Raw genomic sequence first — 20,997 nt, forward strand, 5'->3', positions numbered from 1 at the left:
GGAGGGCCTCACTAAGTTGTAAAGGCTGGCTTTGAATGTGAGATCTTCCTGTTTCTGCCTCCCAAGTACTGGGATTACAAGTGTGAGCCACCAGCCCCAGCTGAGCACATAGGCTGGTCTGGGCAAAACTACTAAGTGCAAAGTAATACTGTTCTTATTTGAGGAGGAAGAGTGCAGGGAGTATGTTGTGGACACTAGATTGTCAGAGAACAACAACAACAACAACAAAGATCTAAGGAACACAGCAAGTAAAAGTCCAATGTGTGTCTGATCTAATATGGAGGTGAGGAAGAATGAATAAGGAGAGATAAAAGAAAATTAGTTCAATTAAAAAAATACTGTTCGCTCTTTCAGAACCAAATCCTAAATAATTGGAGATCAGATGTTGTTGTTGTTGTTGTTGTTGTTGTTGTTGTTGTTGTTGTTGTTGTTAGAATAAAGTGGGTAGAAAACCAGAATGTGGGTGTGCTAGAAGCAAGACATCCAGGCTATTTAGGATGAGGAAGAGATGAGAAGAGGATGTTTTAGAAATACTTTTGGCTTCTCTTGATGGAGCTCAAATAACTGAGATAAGACCAAGATCAAAAGCAGGAAGCAAAAAATAGCAGAGGGAAGTAAATGTCATTGGTACATAGATAAACGCATGTACTTGAGAAGAATATAACAAGCACCTGATGAATGTGCCTTTTCTAGTATTTGGAATGTCTGGAAGGCACTATCTGTTACTTAAATGATATTTGGACAGGTAGTGTTTTAGAGCCCTTCAGAATGGGTAGAGGATTAACAGAAAGGTCTAATGAGTAGATCAACAATGATGACAAAAAATTGCCTTTCTAAGAAGTACTCTATTGCTTACATGTCTCTGCCCTGCTTATTCTGGGCACAGTGTAGTAACAAAAATGACTACCCAAACAATCACATATCTATTTTTTGAAAATCTTTGAGATATTTTAACAGCAAGAAGTAGGTATCATGAATGATTCTGTAATAAAGTGTGTAATGCACAAGTATATAATTGCTTTTCTCAACATAAGCAAAGATTAACTACTGATAGCTATTAAGAAATCATATATGATATATCCTGTGAGTTTAATCTGGCTTATCAAATGCTTTGGAGTCTGGAAAACTCAGCATAGTATCTTACTTCAGGTAGTGTTCTGATTCTCACCTTAGAGCATCTTCTCCATCCACCACCTGATCCCCTCTTATTGTTTGTGACTAGTGCTTTTTGTATGGTGACCTCTGTGGGGATTATGATACTAATTATGGATTATTCTAAGCCTCTGTCTCTCTCTCTGAAGTCTATGAAGATCCTTACTTCAAATTATTTTAATAATGCACTTGTTATTTAGCAATGTCTTCATATCACCAGGGACCTCTGACATAAAATATCTGTACAAACATTTTTATGATGTTGGTTTGACCATTTAATTCATTGTTAATAAAGATTAAACCCAGGGGCATTCTACCTCTGAATTAGATACCCCTAGTCCTATTTTATTTTGAAATAGGGTCTTACTAAATTGCTGAGGCTCTCACTAAATTGCTAAGCCTAGCCTTGAAACTGTATACCTCTAAGTGTTAGGATTAGAAGAGTATACCACCACACCTGGCTTCTATTTACTAGTTGGACTACTCATTATTCAGGTATTAGATAACAATTCTATTTTGTGCCTCTAGATAGAAGGTGTCATGATTGTCAAACATGTTATCTTACCTTTGGAAGACTCAGTGTGTAGAGATGTAGAATGGAACAATTATTTTAATTACTCTGCAAATTACATTAGAACAAGATATGTTAAAATAGAATTATAATGCATAGAACATGAAACAAATGCTAACATATTTTTTCACTGTGAAAATATTTCTTAAATTTTTTACTGGTGCATTATAGTTAGTCATACATCTTAATGGGATAAAAGACTTGTGTAGACATACATGCACACATCACCCAATTAACCCTTACCCAATCCCAACCCCATTCCCTCCCTAATCCCTCCTTCCCATGCTTGGTTTAGCGATTGACTTTGATATGTTTGATTACATCATGTGCTTTAGAGAGTTTCCTTCTTCCCCCCTCCCATTCACTCAGTTAGGTCACCTTATTTGCTCCTCTATAGGATGTTCTTCATCTAGAGTTTTTGTTACTCATTTTTCCCTAGCTTTTGCATATTAGGGAAAGCATCCAATTTTTTTTTAATTTTTTTGACTGACTAATCTCACTTAGCATAATGTTCTCCAATTCCAACCATTTCCCTGTAAATGATGTAATTGTGTTTTTCTTTATGGATGAGTAAAATCCCATTGTGTACATATCTCATTGGCAAATTATGGAACCAGCTAAGATGTCCATATTTCTATTATTAAATATATTACAAATAATGTATGCAGAATATCCGGCATATTTATTATTGTTTGATATTTTAATGTTTATGTATACCGCCTATGTTTCTTTGAATAGGCAGTAATGGAAATAATATGCTGAGTAGTATCTATGTGTCAGCCCTACAGAATAAGGCAATGCCACGGAAGCTTTGGATTGGTGATACAATTAAAGGTCTATAGATAATATATGTTACATTATAATCACATACATGCGGGATGTATTCTAAGCATTTTATACATATTATTACATTTAATTTGCACAATAAAATGTGAAATAGGCACTATTTTATGCCAGTTTTATATCGCAGAAAAATTGAAAATCAATGAACTAAAGCAACAGGGCTAGTTTGAAACAAAACTACCCTTCCAATCATGACACATTAGTTCCAAAGACATACAATGGAAGTATGGATCATTTTTAAAATTTTACAGTACACCTAAGTTCTTTTATGTGCTAGAAGGCCCTTCAAAGTGTATTTTCTTTTATGAACTGAGTATTAGAGTAGTTCCTAGACTACTGATCTAAATGACTTCCTTACCATATCTATATATTTTGATTTTCAGCTAGTATTAAAACATTACTTAAGCCGGGCATGGTGGTGCACGCTTGTAATCCCTGTCCTTAGAAGGCAGAGACAGGAGGATCACGCAGGTTCAAAGCCAGCCTTGCTGGCTTAAGAGACTCTGTTTCCAAATAAAATATAAAAAATAGGTCTGAGAATGTAGCCCAGAGGTAGAAGGATTCCATCCACAGTACCACAAAAAAAAATTCTTATATACAAGTCTATCAATCATGAGTTTAATCAAACCAGCTGAAAGCAAGGACCTCAAAAGCAAGGACCTTGATGAGTAATAAATGAGTAATTCATTAATAAACCTATAACTTTAGTGCAGTAGTTAATAAATGAGGCATTTTTCAATTTCAAAAGAGATACTTCCATTTTTATTTTCTCTTGTAAACACAAGCTCTACAAGATAGTTTTTTCTTTTCTTGATCTAGATAGTGTATTTTTGTTTTTATAACATCCAACTTTAATCTCAAGCAACGTGGCTGTAATGTTTCTAACCTCTCTTCAAGTGGGTTGGTAATTTATCACTGACTTAACCAGTGAGATCTCTTGGCTAATAATCTAAAGAATTTTTAAAAAATTAGAATACAATGGTAGTGAGCAGATGAATGGATGATGAAATTATGGGCCATATACACAAAGGAATTCTACTGAGTCACAAAGAATAAATCATGTCATTTGCAGGAAAACAGATGGAACTAGACAATATTATGTTAAATGAGATTAGCCAGTCACAAAAAGTGTTTTTTTTTTCACGTGCAGAAGATAGGGAGAAATTGAGATACAAGAGAAACTTCAGAGAAAAGAGGATCAACCCCAGTGGAGGAATGGAGGAGGTCTAGGGGAGAGAAATGAGGCCGGGTAAGGAGATTTGATGAAGGAAACACTTTAAAAATTGGCACAAAATTACCAATGCCAATCTTAGAATCACATATAGAGAAGAGGAGGGAATGGGGTGGGATCCAGAGGGGAACCTACCAAGGGCTATTTGTAAGTATGTCCCTATTATTCTGAACTTCCTTGTGATGTGTGATTATAATGTGCCAATAAAAGCATATTTTTAATCAGAATAACTGTGCTTTAAGTACTTTTTCATTGCTTTTAGGCAAATTTTGTACTACTAAATAGGGTTTGACAAACATCCTCTAGGGTAGTTTCTATTGATTGTCACTGTCTAGAATACATGTGCTTGTGTTATCCTCTCCCGATAAGTATGGACTAGATTTACCAAACCACTTTCGATAAACAGTATACAGAAGTGGTAAGAAGGCACTTTCAAAGTAAGGTTACTAAATTACCACAACTCCCAACCTCTCTCTCTTTATTCCTGGACCATTCACTTTGGGTAAAGCCAGCTGCCTTATTGGAAGTTAGTCCTGTGTAAAAACCCACAAGAAGCCAATGTCTTTTGAAAACCATGAGAATGAGTTTGAAAGTTGCCTTCTCATCTGTTTTAACAGCAGTTGAGACTTCGAGTGACTTGGAATGAGGGACAACAAGAACCAAACCTGTCCAAATGCCTCTTCCACAGAATCTATTGTTTAAAGCAACTCTGATTGCAGGGCATGGTGGTGCACACTTGTAATCCCCAAGCTTGGGAGGCAGAGACAGGAGGACCGCGCAAGTTCGAAGCCAGCCTCGCTGGTTTAAGAGACCCTGTTTCCCAATAAAAATATAAAAGAGGTCTGGGAGTGTATCCCGGAGGTAGAAGAGTTTCCCGGAACCCCAGTACCACCAAAAAAATAAAAAAATAAAATAAGATAAAATAAAGCAGCTATGATTGGGATCACATTGTTTTATATATCAATGGACAAGAAATACCAAGATTTGAAAAAGAATTTTCACTATAATTTTTTTACAACAGCTAGATTATACCTAGCCTCTCAGTTAAAATTATTTTATCTTTTAAGTAGAAATTATGGGGCAAGCATGGTATGAGTATTAACATAGAATCAAAAAAATCCACAGTAGATGTTTGCCTAAAACAGCATCAAACAAGTCATATCACTTCACTTCTTGAACTTTTTTTCATCCATAAAGTAGTTTTGATTACAAGTTTCAAAATTATTATATTGTATTACACATCAATTTTTCAAATACCCATTACGATCCCATCACTTTACTCCTAAGATACCAACACCAAATAAGCACTATCTCCACTCTTTAGAATACTGTGGAATGAGAAACTAGGCCAACAATATGACATTCAGCTAAAATAACTGATGATATATCATTAATGTTTCTTAAAACTCAAAGGGAGCGGGGCGTGGTGGCACACCCTTGTAATCCCCTCGCTTGGGAGGCGGAGACAGGAGGATCTTGCAGGTTCGAAGCCAGCCTCCCTGGCTTAGGAGACCCTGTTTCCAAATAAAAATATAAAAATATGTGCCTGGGAGTGTAGCCCGGAGGTAGAAGGGTTTCCAGGAACCCCAGTACCACCAAAAAAACAAAAAAACAAAAAACCTAAAAGGGATGCATAGTTTTTGGAAACATAGTGAGATTTGGAAACATAATGAGAAATCCAAATAATGAAAGGGAGAGAAGGTGAGTTGGTTGAAAAGGATGCAGCAATGAAGGTGAATTGAGAACATAGAAGTGTTTATGGGGAAGTGAGATGACACTTTAGCAAGGCGTAGGAGCAGCTGCTGGTTACTGATGAGTACCAAGGAGAAAATTCTGAACACAAATAAGTTATTCATCTTGGCTAACAATTTTACTGGAAATGGCATTGCCTATCCATATTCATAAGCCTGTACACAACCTATTAACCAGAGGATGGAATGGGACAAGGTAAAATGGAATGTGAATTGACATTGTGAAAAGGCATAATGAAATATAATTGGCCATGTCAAACTCTATCTATAGAGTCAGTAGCTAAAAACACAGGCATATTAGAGGAATAGTATAATTTTGTTGTAGCCAATCATTTTATTTTCTTCTAAAAATTATACTCTCCATCCTGATATAGTAACTATCTGCAGAAAGCAAAGTCTTACTAAGGTGGAGTTTTTATAAGAAGCACTGCATATCAAATTTGATTCAAGCATGACACAATATACATAGTTAGAAAAAGCACATCTTATTCAAGTATTTATAATAACTTAGAAGGAGTTATTCAATTTATTATTATTATTATTATTTTTTTTGGTGGTACTGGGGTTCCTGGAAGCCCTTCTACCTCCGGGCTCCACTCCCAGACCTATTTTTACATTTTTATTTGGAAACAGGGTCTCCCAAGCCAGCGCGCGCGGCTGGCTTCGAACCTGCGCGATCCTCCTGTCTCTGCCTCCCAAGTGCGGGTATTACAAGCGTGCGCCACCACGCCCGGCAGGAGGAGTTATTCAATTTAGAATTGAGTAGTGGAGGATGCATTGAAAGTAATGAAATTGATACTGCAGAATCAGGGTTGTATACCCCATTACATATATATAAATCTAAGAATTTGTCAATGTAATTTTTAAAAGTTTTTATCCTCCATAAGTATTCAGTAAGAAATTACAGTAAGCATGACTAAATATTTTCTGTTGCTGAGGTGTGAATTTGTCTGTGTATATTGTAATCTTCTCATGTGTATTCCATACCATTACTCCACTCAGTTGGGATAGGCCCTTAGTTCAGTATCTGTTAAATCAATTACTCAACTAGAGCCTTGAACAATGGTTTTATTGTTTACCAAGTTCTCCCTGGTAGCTACTTATTTCAGAAACAGATCCTGTGTCTTTTCCCCTTATAGCTACAGTACTGCTCTCTAAACTTAGTTTTATACATATGTCAAACCTACTCTGTACAAATCAAAAGTCATAAGAAACCAGGCTCCTTCATTAAATTTCCTAAAATATGCTGGACATGGTGGGCATGCTTGTAATCCCCGTGCTTGGAGGTGGAGACAGGAGGATCGCACAGGTTCAAAGCCAGCCATGCTGGCTTAAGAGACCCTGTTTCCAAATAAAAAAAGTATAAAAATAGGTCTGGGAGTGTAGCCCAGAGGTAGAAGGGTTTCCAGGAACCCCAGTACCACCCAACAAAAAAAAAATTCCTAAAGTATACAGTTAAAATTCTTAAACTAATTTAGGTGAAACATATGCCCAAATTATTATTACTTAACTCATCGGTAAGAGAACCTATAGGATATTAAAATTGGTTCAAAGAAAAAAATCCAAACACACACATACACATTCACTGACATGAACATACATAGAAATAGAGGCAAATCTGTTTACTGCCTATAGGGAAATAATCATTTGTACCTCAACCAAAAAATGACTTGCCTTTCTATGGACTAATTTATTTCTTCAGAGAGAAAAACAGATGTTTATTTAGAAAAAGTGGGGATACATGTTCAAGGGAGAATGCAGGCCATTTCTAGATAGAGATTTTGGAATCTCAAGTTACTCCTTTATAGAATACAGAGTGGGGAGAAGTGAGTAGAGGAACACAGCAGGTGCAGAGGCCCAAACTTCCTCAAACACTTAGGTTCCTCATATCCATGAATGATGGCTGGGTGGCAATTGACCTTGATCTTTATTAATCTTGTGTTTACTAAGCATCTTAGGAATCTCAGGCAAGGAGAGGGGACATTGCAATTAACTGTGTGGGCCTTTTAAGGCTTCTGCCTAAGATAGAACAAACCATATAGGGTGGAGTTAAAGATTATAAAGTTTCTTAGCCGGGCGTGGTGGCGCATGCTTGTAATCCCGCCCACCCCCCCTGCATGGGAGGTGGAGACAGGAGGATCGCACAGGTTTGAAGCCAGGCTCGCTGGCTTAAGAGACCCTGTTTCCAAAAATAAAAAAGCATAAAATAGGTCTGGGAGTGTAGCCCGGAGGTAGACGGGCTTCCAGGAACCCTAGTACCACAATAATAATAATAATAATAATAATAATAATAATAATAATAATAATAATATTTTAAAAGATTATAAAATTTCTAAATTTTAAAAATTTCCTTTTCCTTCCCAGTTTGTCCTCTAATATTTTATTTCTTCATTCTACATCCTACCTCATTTTACTCTCACTCATCCTTCAATCCCTTCATCTTAAGGGTTGATGAAGGTCGAAAGTCCATCTTCCATAGCTTCCCCAATGCTGACAAGGGGTGAAAGCCCTGCCTAACTAGGGATCTTAAGTCTTATCTTACCAAAAGGAAGCAGAGAAACTGGCCTCAGGTATTGAGTTGGGTTCTTTATAGTTAGTTCAGAAGCTACCATCACTGAAGGACACAGCCCAGAAACATGAAAATATATAGGTGGTCTTTTTTTTTTTGTGGCTGAAGTTTTTGTTTTGCCCATCATCATCACAAGCCTACTATCAGAACTGCTGAGTTGATGTTCTTAAGTGTGGTTATTTGGTCGACATAGTCATTTTTTTGCCTTATGATAGTATTGCAATTGCAGTGATCATCTATATAATCAATATGTTAATATACTGTACAATAACCCAGATATCATCTTTACCCTAGAAGAAAATGATTAGCATTTCCAGCTATAAGCCAGTTAGCCAACCTATTTGGTTATATTGCATAAAACCTAAGACAGCACACAATTTAGCATATTGACTATGATTGTCAATTAATACTAGTAATTTTCTTATTATAATATTAAATCCTAGTTCTATCTTTTTACACATCTGACAGAGCCATTTATAAAAAAAAGCATCTTTTCTGCAGGTGTAAGTTGTATTCTTTTTTCTTACTTTATTGGAGACCCTATTAATTCTTTAAGTATCTTTAGAGTTTCTGATTTAGCAAAGAAATTTTCATAATCATGAAAAAAAATCCAGAAAAATAGAAGAAACAAGATTCCAAGTTTATAGAACATAAACAAGCTTAAAAAGGTTTTTTAAGTGTTTCCTTTTATATGGTTCTGGATCTGCAAAACCTCAAGTGGGACAGATTCAGCTTGATAGCATATCACAAAGACTGAGAAATTTTGGGCATCAGTGCCATATTTTTTCTGTGATTCTAAAATCAAGAGTACCATTTTAACATATACTATATAATATGAAGGGGAGCCAAAATCATAAAATATATAAATTATGTGGGTAGTCTTTAGCTTGGGAAGTATTATTTGTTGTTTTTATTTTACCCTGAGTAGCACAATTTTTTTTTTTTTCGTTATACTTTCCTTCTGGGTGTTTAAGACCAAGTAGCCCAATTTTTAACAAACATAAATTATATCATTTTTGCTGTTAAGGTCAAAGCTCTCCAGGGTTACTCATATGGAATATGTGAGTTTTTTCCTCTACCAGTTGTGAGATCTGCCAAGATAGGTCATTGTCTTGCTGAACTTTTGGCTGCCCATGAAGCATAGGGGACATTTTCTGTCCAATGATCCTCCTTTTTACAGAGTATGTGCTAGTGGCTCCTAGTCTCTGGGGTCTTCATGATCTCCATTTTTTTTTTTTTGTTTGTTTGTTTGTTCTTGTGGTAGTGGGGTTCCTGGAAACCCTTCTATCTCCAGGCTACACTCTCAGACCTATTTTTTATATTTTTATTTGGAAATAGGGTCTCTTAATCTGAACCTGCATGATCCTCCTGTCTGCCCCCCAAGCGTGGGGATTACAAGCGTGTGCCACCATGCCTGGCTCGATCTCCTTGTTTTTTGAAGTCAGATGACTCAGAGTTGCAGGAGCCTTAATAAGGTCTTCCCCTGGGTCCTATTTGACCTTGGAGTGGTAGGGCCAAAATACTGACAGTTCTCTTATTATCTCTTTCATCCCTTGATTGTACTCCAAGTCTCAGTGGTTGAGCACCCAGAAGGTCAGTTTCACCAATCTTTTTTTAATGAATAGGGATCAATAGTGTAGCCTGTTTTTCCAGGTAATGACTATCAAAACATTGTTTAGGTTATTCTTTTAAGGTGTACATATGAAATGTTAACAAACAAAAAGATACAAAAAATTAAAAACAAAACCTATGAGGAACAATAAATTCAGTTTATATAACAGTTGATAATATTTGATGATATTAAACCCCCATTTATTTTTTATTTATTTATTTATTTTTTGGTGGTACTGGGGTTCCTAGAAGCCCTTCTACCTCTGAGCTACACTCCCAGACCTATTTTATACTTTTTTTATTTTTGGAAACAGGGTCTCTTAAGCCAATAGGGCTAGCTTCAAACCAGCCTGATCCTCCTGTCTCCGCATCCCAAGCGCAGGGATTACAAGCGTGTGCCACCACGCCCGGCAGCCAAGACACTTCTTACTTAGCACCATCAAAATCTTTCTGGCAGCAGCAATGCAGAGGGGTTCACTGTTTAATAAATCTGTACATCTATACATACTGCAGTCTATGCTGCATGGTATTTGTACTCCAGGGTCGTCTGCTTTTCATACAGTATGTACATGTGCTTCTTTTGCTTCCTTGGTTTTGATCACTGCAAATGATTAGAGGTGCTATTTTTTACCATTCTATGTACACTTTGGAAATCATGGCATCCTCAGCTTTTTCTGTCACATTGATACTCCCCCAAATGACATCAAAATTGGAGAAAACTTCATGTCATGTTTCTGCTCATCACTTTATCAATTTTTAAACTTTTTTCAATTTTTATAATTTTTTTTCAGTACTGGGATTAAACCTAAACCCAACCCAAGGGCATTCTACTTCTGAGCTATACCTACAACGCTATTTTTTATTCTTTGTTTTGAAACAGGGTCTCACTAAGTTTCAGAAGGTCTTACCAAGTAACTAAGGCTGGCCATGAACCTACAATCCTTCTGTCTCAGCTTCCCAAGTGCTGGAATTATTAGCATGAGCCGCCATGCCCCATGTCTTTTCTTCCTTTCTCTATCTGATAGATGTTGTATGGCTTTTAGTCATGGACAATGAGCTTCTAGTATATCACCATTTTACCCTGGCTTTCCAATTCAAGAACAGTATTTCCATTGTTCTGAGGCAAGAGTCCAGAGCTAAAGTTTAAGTTGTTGATTATTGAAAGAAAAGAATTGCAAGCTCTGTGCCTAAGATAAATGGCAGGAAGACTTCTTCAATTACAACCATTGTTTAAGGCAGTAATAAATCATAAAATAGGTACAGGCAGATCTGACCACAAGTGTTTGCCAGAAAGTAACCAAGACTCAATTAAATGCACTTACTTGTTAGCAAGGAGTGGTAATACACTCATGTAAGCTAAGTACTTGGGACGCTGAGATAGGAGGAGCACAGATAAGAGGCCAGCCTTAGTAACTTAGGAAGGCCCTTAGCAACCTAGTGAGACACTCTTTTGAATTTTTAAAAAGGGCACTGGAGGCTGAACTTGGAGGTACAACACTACTGGTGTCAATCCCTAGTACCACTCAAAAATAAACAGATATGTTTGCTTGTTAAAAGATATGCCCAGAAGAGAGGACTAACAATTTTAGGCACATTTTGACCATGTATTAATTGGTGTAAATGCAATGAGAGATTACAAGTTATCTTGTGAATATGAAAATTTCTAGCTCCCTCAATTTATATATCCTTACTCCTTGTTGCTATTCTGCCTATGAAGTAGGCACCTTGGTACGTGGATCATTGCAATAAATAATTCTTATTCACATTTTTTGTGGTACTGGGTGTGGAACCCAGGAGATTTTCTACCTCTCGGCTATACTCCTAGACCTATTTTATATTTTATTTGCAAACAGGTTCTCACTAAGTTGCCGAGAGCCTCACTAAGTAGCTGAGGCTGGCTTTGAACCTGTGCAATCCTCCTGTCTCAGCCTACCAAGCACTAGGATTACAAGCATGTGCCACCATGCCTGGCTTTCACCTTCTTTTTTTTAACACTGGGGATGGAACCTAGCAGCATTTTGTCTCTGAGCTACATTCCTATCCCTATTTTATTCCATTTTGAAATAGAATCTCACTAAGTTGCTGAGGCTGCTTGGGAACCTGTAATCCTCCTGTCTCAGTCTCCCAAGTACTGAGATTACAAGGGTGTACCATCATGCTGATTTATTCACCGTCTCTGATAGATTTCATTTTTATCCTGCTTGTTTTAAAGAACTATTAGTAATGAAGCCCTTCTTTTCAAAGGTTATCTCTCCTCAGTATGCTCTTTTCCAGAAATAGGGCCTGAACATAAATATTCCTAAATTACTTAGGAATATTAGTGTTTCTTTTCAATGTAGAAATACCAGTCATTTTTTCCCTTTAAATAAAAGGCTTACAAATAAGCAATGAAAAACTATCTCTACAACCCCCACTAGGATAGAGGAACCAAAGGGCCAGAACTAATAAATAACTTATCATGTTAGTTTTTGGCTTAGTCTTCATAATCCTAGGCAATTTCTTCAGCTTGCCAGATGGAAATAACTCAACATTGTGCTAATGAGATAAACACCAGGGGAAGACACTTAAAAAAATATAGGCAGAAAATACAAATTTGAATAGTCGTGCATCTCTTTGAAATAGGGTAATAAACTCTGTTCTTTATTTTTGTGACTTCTGACACATGCAGAAACCACTGCCAACTAGCCTGAAGTGAAAAGGAGATTTTAATTATCAATACATATCAGAAAGACCTGTGCAGCGCCAACATCCTGTTCAGCAAGGTTCCTAGTGAGTGGTTTTCTCCATTCGGTAGATCTGCTTTGCCTAAGTCAGGTATTTTACAGTTTACTTGGTAACTGGATTGGATACAGCCAAGTTAGTTTACTATAAAAATCACGTCTAGGATTAAATATCATTAGTAGCTGTAGCATACATTTTGGGGAGGAGTGTAAGATGGCAAATACTTCTTAATTAAGATGTTTGTTTTGCATATGTAAATTAACACTCCTTGTGAAAAAAGGATTTCTCCAATCCCCTTAACTTCCAAAAATGGGAAAGAAAGCAATCAAAATGTTTAAACAACCATGTTAGAAGTGATCAAATAAGAGATCAAATTCAAATCATTTTTTTCTAAGCCACTGGAGTGAATTTTAAATGCTGCCATCATCTGCAAAAAACTGGAGAGATATTAGTATAGTAGTGGTAAGTGTCACAAATCATATTTTGGAGCAAAGAAGGCAAGAGTGGCTGCTTCTCCCAAAGTCAAGGTTCAGCCCAAGTCTAGAGTATCAAAGTGTGTTGGGAGGGAGGGTAAAAATGTAATTGCCTCATCATATTTAATTGTGAATATACATTTGTGTAGAGAATATCAAGAGAACTAAGAAGGATATTATTTCTAAGAGAAAAAGTCTGATGATTGGATTTCAACAACCTTTGCTTTCTATTATTTTCTACTAAAGGTGAAAGTGTGGGCTAATTTTATTTTAATTTGCTTTCCATGTCCTTGTTTACTGGAGGAAAAAAAATAAGAAAAACAATTCCCCAGGACAATCTGTCCCTAATATTTTAGCCTGGTGATAAAACAACAATGCTGCAGATGTTATTAAATACAACTGAATATGAGATCTGGTCGAGGAGGGAGGAATACTTCAGTATAATTATGAAGAGACAGAGAAGAAAGAAAGCTATTTCTAAGGTGATAGAAGCTGTAACATTTCCACGCCCTATGAAGTTCATCAATATGGAGCTGAATTTAGAATTAAAGTATTCTGATACTTTTAGTTCAAATAAGTAGTGTGTTGAATTAAATTAAATATAAAATCAATTAAATATTTATCTTATATAAAGCTAGCTTTTTATCTCATTTAATGGTACTGAGGGACATTTTTATGGGGCATTCTACCTCTGAGCCTGAGCTATGCTTCTGGCCCTATTTTATTTTGCTTCAAAATAGGGTTTTGGTAGGTTGTTTAAAGTCTCACCAAGCTTCTGAGGCTGGTCATAAATCTGTGATCCTCCTGTTTTAGCTTCCCAAGAAAACTAGCCCTCTTTACAAATAGCTTTGTATAATGGAACACTGGTAGTTCAGAAGTTAATATTAAATTTATCTTGAAATTTGAGTTTGTCATTGAATAAAATACCACACATAGATTCCCCTGGCAGTTAATAAAAAAGTAAATTATTTGCCATCATGATTTGATATTTTCTCTTGAAAGTTAACTTCCATTTGCTTTCTATTTTCCATTTGGCTTTCTACTAGCACAAAAACTCTCAGTGCCTAAAAATCAGTTTTCATCAGAACCTGTGAGCCAATGGTTGAATTTCCAGTAACCCTGGATCACAGAGACAAAAGGGAGTCTTTAGAAAGAGCTTCCCACTGTGAGATTTTATTAACTTACAGGAGCTGCTGGTTTTGACTGTATCCTTCTTCAGGAAAAAGTCCTAGCAACCTGACTCCTCATACAAAATATTTTCTACATCTTTGCCAGAATGTATCTGACATGGCAGTGAATTTTTGTCAAGCAAATGAGTCCGTATAATATCTTAGCTATGGCAAAGCTTGCCAATTACAGTAGAGGTGTGAGTCTTCCCTGGGAATAGAGGTCCCATGGCTAGCCAAACAGGGTCTTTAAAAATAAAGAAGGGAAAAACTCATGTTTTACTTTAAAATATCCTTGAATAATGCATTACACAATAGCTTTTAACAGTGGCCTTTTTAAAGCAATCTGATGCATGATTTTTGCAACCTGATCCACTTTTATTTTTCTGTTTTCCAGTAATTTTCAGTTTTCATATGCCATTATAACATAGATGTGCTTTACTTTGTTCATTTTACTTCATTAATTTTATATCATAATTTACTCAGCCTTCCTTGAAATAGCAATTAAGATTGTTTTTAATCTTTTACTGGTAATAATAAGGTATTACATATAAATCCCTTTCTCATAATAAAGCTTTAGTTACTTTCCTAAGTTGAATTCAAAGCACAATAGCTCCTTGATAAAATTATAAATTGCTAATAGATGTATACTCTTGAACAATAATATACCACATATTAATTTCAAGACAAAGACAGATCTCCATATATACAGTTCTTGTGGTTCCCTTCCAACAATATTTCCTAATCATTAACTGTTCAGCTATTAAGTCTCTACATTAAGTTATAGTTGCTCATTTGAGACAAGTCTCAGCAACTTTGGGAGGCCCTTAGCAACTTAATGAGATCCTGTTTCAAAATAAAAAATAAAATCAGGCTGAGGGTGTGGCTCAGAGATTTAACACCCCTAGGTTAAATCTCCACAATACAAAAAATTAGAAAACACATACACAGAGATACACCCCCCCACACACGTATGTACATATATATATACATATATACATATATATAGTTTACATGGAAATTGTGAAGATATTTGGCACATAGTAGAAATTCTATTACTTTTAAAATAAAATTAATTCATGCCCAGTGATAGCCTCATAAACTTCTGTTTAATATTATTTACTATAGTTTTACTTTTAACTTAAAAAAATCAATTACTTTCTACCGCTGAGTTTGACAGTTGTATAAGTCAAATCTCAGGAATGAGACATTCCAGTGTCAATAGGGAAAGACAATATAAAAATATTATAATCTTTTGTTACTGCTGAGGAAGAGTGATCACGCAGATGTCTGAATAGAAAAGGTCGTAGAAACAGCAACGAGAAAAGGTACAAAGGGATAATGGTTCTGTTTGCTTATTATCAACTGCACATAGAACATCAGAATAAGCTAAAGATAACCAAAGTTATAAAAAGAATCCTTGCCGGGTGTGGTGGCGCATGCTTGTAATCCTAGCCTTCAGGAGGCTGAGACTGGAGGATCACAGTTCGGGAACAGCCTCAGCTACTTAGTGAGGCCCTCCCCCACTTAGTGAGACCTTATTTCAAAATAAAGAATAAAAAATAGGGCAGGGGCTGTAGCTTGGAGGTCGAATGCCCCTGGGTTTTATCCCCAGACCCGCAAAAAAAAAAAAAGAAAAAATATCCAATTAATATACAAGGCAATTAGTTTACATACTGCTATTTTTGCATTACAATTTCTTGTCATCTGTAGCACAAGCTACTGAGGTATTATCTATTTATGTTTTATCTATCATTTACCTCATTCATATGAATATTGCCTCTGAAATGAATGAAATTTTTAAATTTTTAAGTTTTTTATTGATCCATTTTAGTCATACATCTTTATGGAGTACAAGATGGTAGACACATACATGCACACCTCACCCAATTCCCATGTAGAACCTACAAAATGAAAATAGCAAAAGAAAATTATTCATATTATAGTCATACAGACAAAACCTTTGCTTTAATGGTTCAGTGTGTGCTTTGGGTTTGACACGTTTGTTTTCCCACAGGTCCAAGTAGTGAGGAGTTGGGTGCCCTTCTCTTTCTGTGATTATTCACAAGCATGGTTTCCCACATAAGCTATACTAGTAAGCAGGTGTGCAAAAAAGCCACTCTCAAAGGTCTAATTTATTCAAGAAAGGATAAGTAAAATTATTTTAATTATAGTAATACTACGTTATGTTTCTGCCATTAATTATATTTTGTACCTCTAAGTATTAGGTAGCTAGCTAGACATTAGCAGATAGGATTGTCAGGATGAGCCCGCAGAGCCTGGCTCTCCTTGACCCCTTCCCTGAGCCAGAGAAACAACTCTGGGTCACTAACGTGCAATGTGAAAAGGGTAATCACCCCAAAATATAAAATAAGGTGTCCAGAGGGAATATAAAACCTAACACAAGAGAGACACCATACTGTTTTTCTATCCTGGAAATCGAGCACTCCAGACCCCTCCCATTGCCCCATGACACCTCTCTATTTTTTTTTTTTTTCAGGCCTGGGGATGAAACTGGTTATTACATGGCCCATTCCAGACACTTTCCCCTGCAGTGTGGCCCTTTCCCTTCTGATCATGGCATCTCTTATATGGTGTCTTTGTTTCTCTAAATAAACCTTCTGTACCACTTGTTTGTGTTCTATTTGAATGTTTTCCAAGCAGATAAAAGCTAAGGTTGTAGAAAATTATTTTAAAATCTCTCACATGTAAAATAGGTACATATTTAGATGGAGATAAATATTTGTGTCTCTGGATTTTGTGATTTGCTAATTTTTTTAAGTACCTCTTTCCTTGACCACAAGGTAAAAATATTCTTTTGCACTGACCAGAATAATATTTGGGGAATAATTATCTATCACCTGAAGGTGTTGAAAGCCAACAGGCAACATTTCAAGTTAGGTAGGTAATTATAACCAGCTCAAGCTAGGCTGTCCAAACTGAAGGTTGCTGATCTTGCAGTATATAAAAAAATATATATATATATTTTCAGCTGCGGACAATTAGCAAGCTCAGTCGACCAAGCAAAAGTGTAGCCCTCTTTGCCACAATTCTGCTGCCAGCACTACTTTGACAACTATATAATTACATGGACCATAAATTATGTTCGGTAATCACCTTGTTTATAATTTCATTCCCTGTAAATTAGTAGTGTAATGAAATGAGATTTCATAACCACCAGATGCATAGCAAGCCACTCACCAGAGACTCTAGCTATGGCTAAGAGGCACCCCCTCTCAAAGAGTGAGATTTGGGCGGGCTGCTGATTGTGGGTCACACAGTTGGCAAGTGATCAGAGGCTCCAAGCTTGGGGCTCTCAATGACATTCAGGCAGCTCCAGGCTGGAAGCAAAATGACACGCCAGCAGCTGTACAAAGCATGGCAACCCTTTGGAAAGAAAACCTTGGCTTTAAAAAAAAAATTCATGTACAGCTAACACAGTGGCACACACCTGTAATCCCAGGACTTGGGAGCCTGAGACAAGAGAATCATAGGTTTGTGGCCAGCCTCAGCATCTTAATGAGACTCTTAGTAATCTGGCCAGATCCTTTCAAAATGAAAAAGAGCTGGGGGTATAGCTCTGAAATATAATGCCCCTGGGTTTAATCCTCAGTACTTCAAATTTAAATAATAATAAATTGCATGTACAGAAGTTCCCTTTATTGGAATGTGCATATTATTTTAGGTGTACGCCTAGATTACTCAAAAGTCTCTTAAAACATTCATAATAAAAACACTTTCTATAAAAAAGCCGTTTACTTCACAGTGAGAAAGCAGGTCATCTATTTTTATAATACAGTAAAATATTAATTGAGCAATGAGAAAGAGATATACAGAACCAAAAATCCTAAGATTTTTTTGTCCAAATGGAAAGAGATTTATCTTTTTGGAAAACCCTTGTACCAGGCTTAGTATTAGGGAAGAAAAAGAAATCAGAGTGCAAATAATAAAAATACTGGTTTTCTTTGCTCCAGGGTTTATCCAGTAACCCGACTTCTGAGACATAGCTCCCTGCTATAATAATAAAACAATGACGAATTATAGTTTTTAGAATCAATAGCATACAATTGGGAATTATACATTTTAAAGAAAAAGAATAAATGAGCAGTTTATAATTTCTGCTCTTATATCCATCCAAACCCCTGACAAGTTATTTGCAAAAGATTTATTAGAACTCGAGCCATTACCACAACCAAAATTGTGCTGTAAGGAAAAATACAAATTATATGCCACTGCTTCTCACGGAGTTGGGAGGGGAAAGAGGCATGAATCTGGAAGCTTTAATTACCTACAGAAATGTGAGTTGGTTATGCAGTGCCTATTTTAATTACCATCTGATTAAAATGAATTCTAGCTAGCAAAGGAGAGAGTAGAATAAGGAAACTGCAGTTTGAAGGTTAATGTTCCAAATGTCACCAAATGCAGACAAGTAAAGAAGATTTGCTGAGGCTGCCCACAAACCTGCTTATTACAAGTAGCTATCTGAAGTGTGAAATACACTCTTAAGTATGTGTTGCTATGACGTATGTTTTAATGTACTCTGAACTTCTGTCAAAGTTACACCTGTCACCTTTCCACAGAGGCATCTAGACATGGTAACATTTTCCTCAGGTAGAGGTATTCCAGGTAAAAGAAAATTATTGCAAGGAACAAGAGATGCTCTTAGGACTTCGTCCCCATTCTCAGTAGCTGTTTATTTCAATGCTAGATGTAAGTAAATAGCAAATCCTTTATATTCATCCTCTAGTATGATATTTACAGAGATTTTTTGAAATGGGTAACATGAGGATGGGTTTTCTTGCACTAGAAATTGACCAACCATAAGATTCTTTGAAAGTCCTGGTTAAGTGTGCCTAAAGATGAGGTTTATGTGTAAGATGTGGTGGTAGTGCATTATAGCACATACTTTGATGGAAGGCCTCAGATCAACCTGATGATATTAAAAGAAAGTTAAATATCTTGTCTACACAGAATTTAAGAACGATTCCTTACAGACACGAGCCAATTACAAATGCCTTAGCACTAATGGAACTGGAGTTAGCTTGATACTTGTAATAATGAGTTATACTCAAGTAATTGCCTTCACTCACCAGTCACTCTAAATGAAAAATGAGCATGTCTAAGAATTAGGGTAATGGCTAAGAAATTGAACAAATAACAAGGTCTGGAAGTTGTAGCTTTGGATGCCATTGTAGTACTTGAGTTTATTAGACCCCCAAAAGAGCAAGTTCTACACTGCTACAGTAGCAGGCAAAAGCCTAAGTTGTTAAGTGAATATTGGTGATTGAAAAAGTGATAAGTAAAAAAAAATTTACAGACCTCACCTGTTTAATGGAATAAAAGCAAGATGGAACAGGGTTTAACCCTGTGAAAAGGGAAGATTTCGTATCACTAATCTTAAAACATTTTGGCTTAGTAGCAAAAGAAATAAGCAAATGTAAATTGAAATTAATGAACAAGAGTCCATAGAAAGGTCTTCCTCCACCAATCCATAACCACTCATCTCATCGGCGTCCCCACCTGTCACCTCTAGATGTCAATGTTATGTGGAGAAGAGGAGAATTGAGAGGAAGTTTACTCATTTAAAAACTATCCTGGATGGTCTAAGAGTAGGAGGTGATGACATGGTGGGCCAATCGGGAAGGAAGGTGAGGAAAAGTAGTAGAGTATTATTTTTTAACAGGCATATAATTTTTAACATTCTATATACTAGTCTATAAAAGGGAAGAAGCTCAACTACTATACAACATTTAATTACAAATATAAGTGATAGCTTGTCTTAGGAAATACTTTATATTACATGCACATATGTAATCACATATATATAATGCAAGTACAGATATATAAAACAAAGATAGTTATGTATGTGCATATCTATATATCTTTGGTGGTATTTATTTAGAAATTTACAACCTAAAAACTTATTTAAAATTTTAAATTATTGTAGTCAGGCATGGTGGTGCACACCTGTAATCCCAGTACTCCTGAGATTAAAACAAGAGGATCTCAGGTTCGGATCAGCCTCAGCAAATTGTGAGGCGTTTCTTTAAACTAAAAATAAAAAGGTTGGAGGGATAGCTCAGATGCGTAGTGTCCCTGGATACATTCTCCAGTACCAAACAAACAAACAAAATTAACAACAAATTTTCAACTTTAGAAATGAAAATGCAAACATACATACACAGAATAGATTAAAGTTTAAGTCATTCTGTTTGAGATTAGTTGGATTATTATATTATTTATTTTTGAAGTATGGGAAAGTTTATTGAATTACTTATCTGGTATATCATAGATAAAATTACTAACTTTCAGATAAGTGAATAGATTTCACTAAAATAGTATTATCTTTTTTGATATAACTTAATCCATAAAACAAATCAGCTATTATTTTTATATGAATGCATAAACTACAGATTTTAAAATCATTTTTATCAACCAATATGAAATTTTACAGAATGATATTAGTTTATTCCATAAAAGTTAAATATAAATGTATGTCAACTATTTGGCTCTTAAAATTAACTGAAATTTTAACAGTATTGGAATTAAACAGTAGAAATAATGCAAACACATACATATGTTTAGGTACAGGCCAACCCAAATGTAGATTATTTTTGCTGAAGTGACTTGCTACTAACTTTCAACGTTTACAGAATTATCATTAATCTCACTCTGACTAGAAGAAAGTGATGACAATAATACTAATTATTCCCCAAAATTAAATAATTAAGAATTAAATGAGACCAAAATGGTGGCACACTCCTGTAATCTCAGGATTTGGGAGACAGACAGGAGGATCACAGGTTTGAGGCTGCCTAAGCAACTTAGTGAGACCCTGTTTCAAGATTTAAAAATATAATAAAGCCGAGTAGTTCAGAAGAAATTGAATGTCCCTGGGTTCAATCCCTA

The sequence above is a fragment of the Muscardinus avellanarius genome (assembly GCF_963383645.1).
Source record: "Muscardinus avellanarius genome assembly, chromosome: 16".
Taxonomy (NCBI): domain Eukaryota; kingdom Metazoa; phylum Chordata; class Mammalia; order Rodentia; family Gliridae; genus Muscardinus; species Muscardinus avellanarius.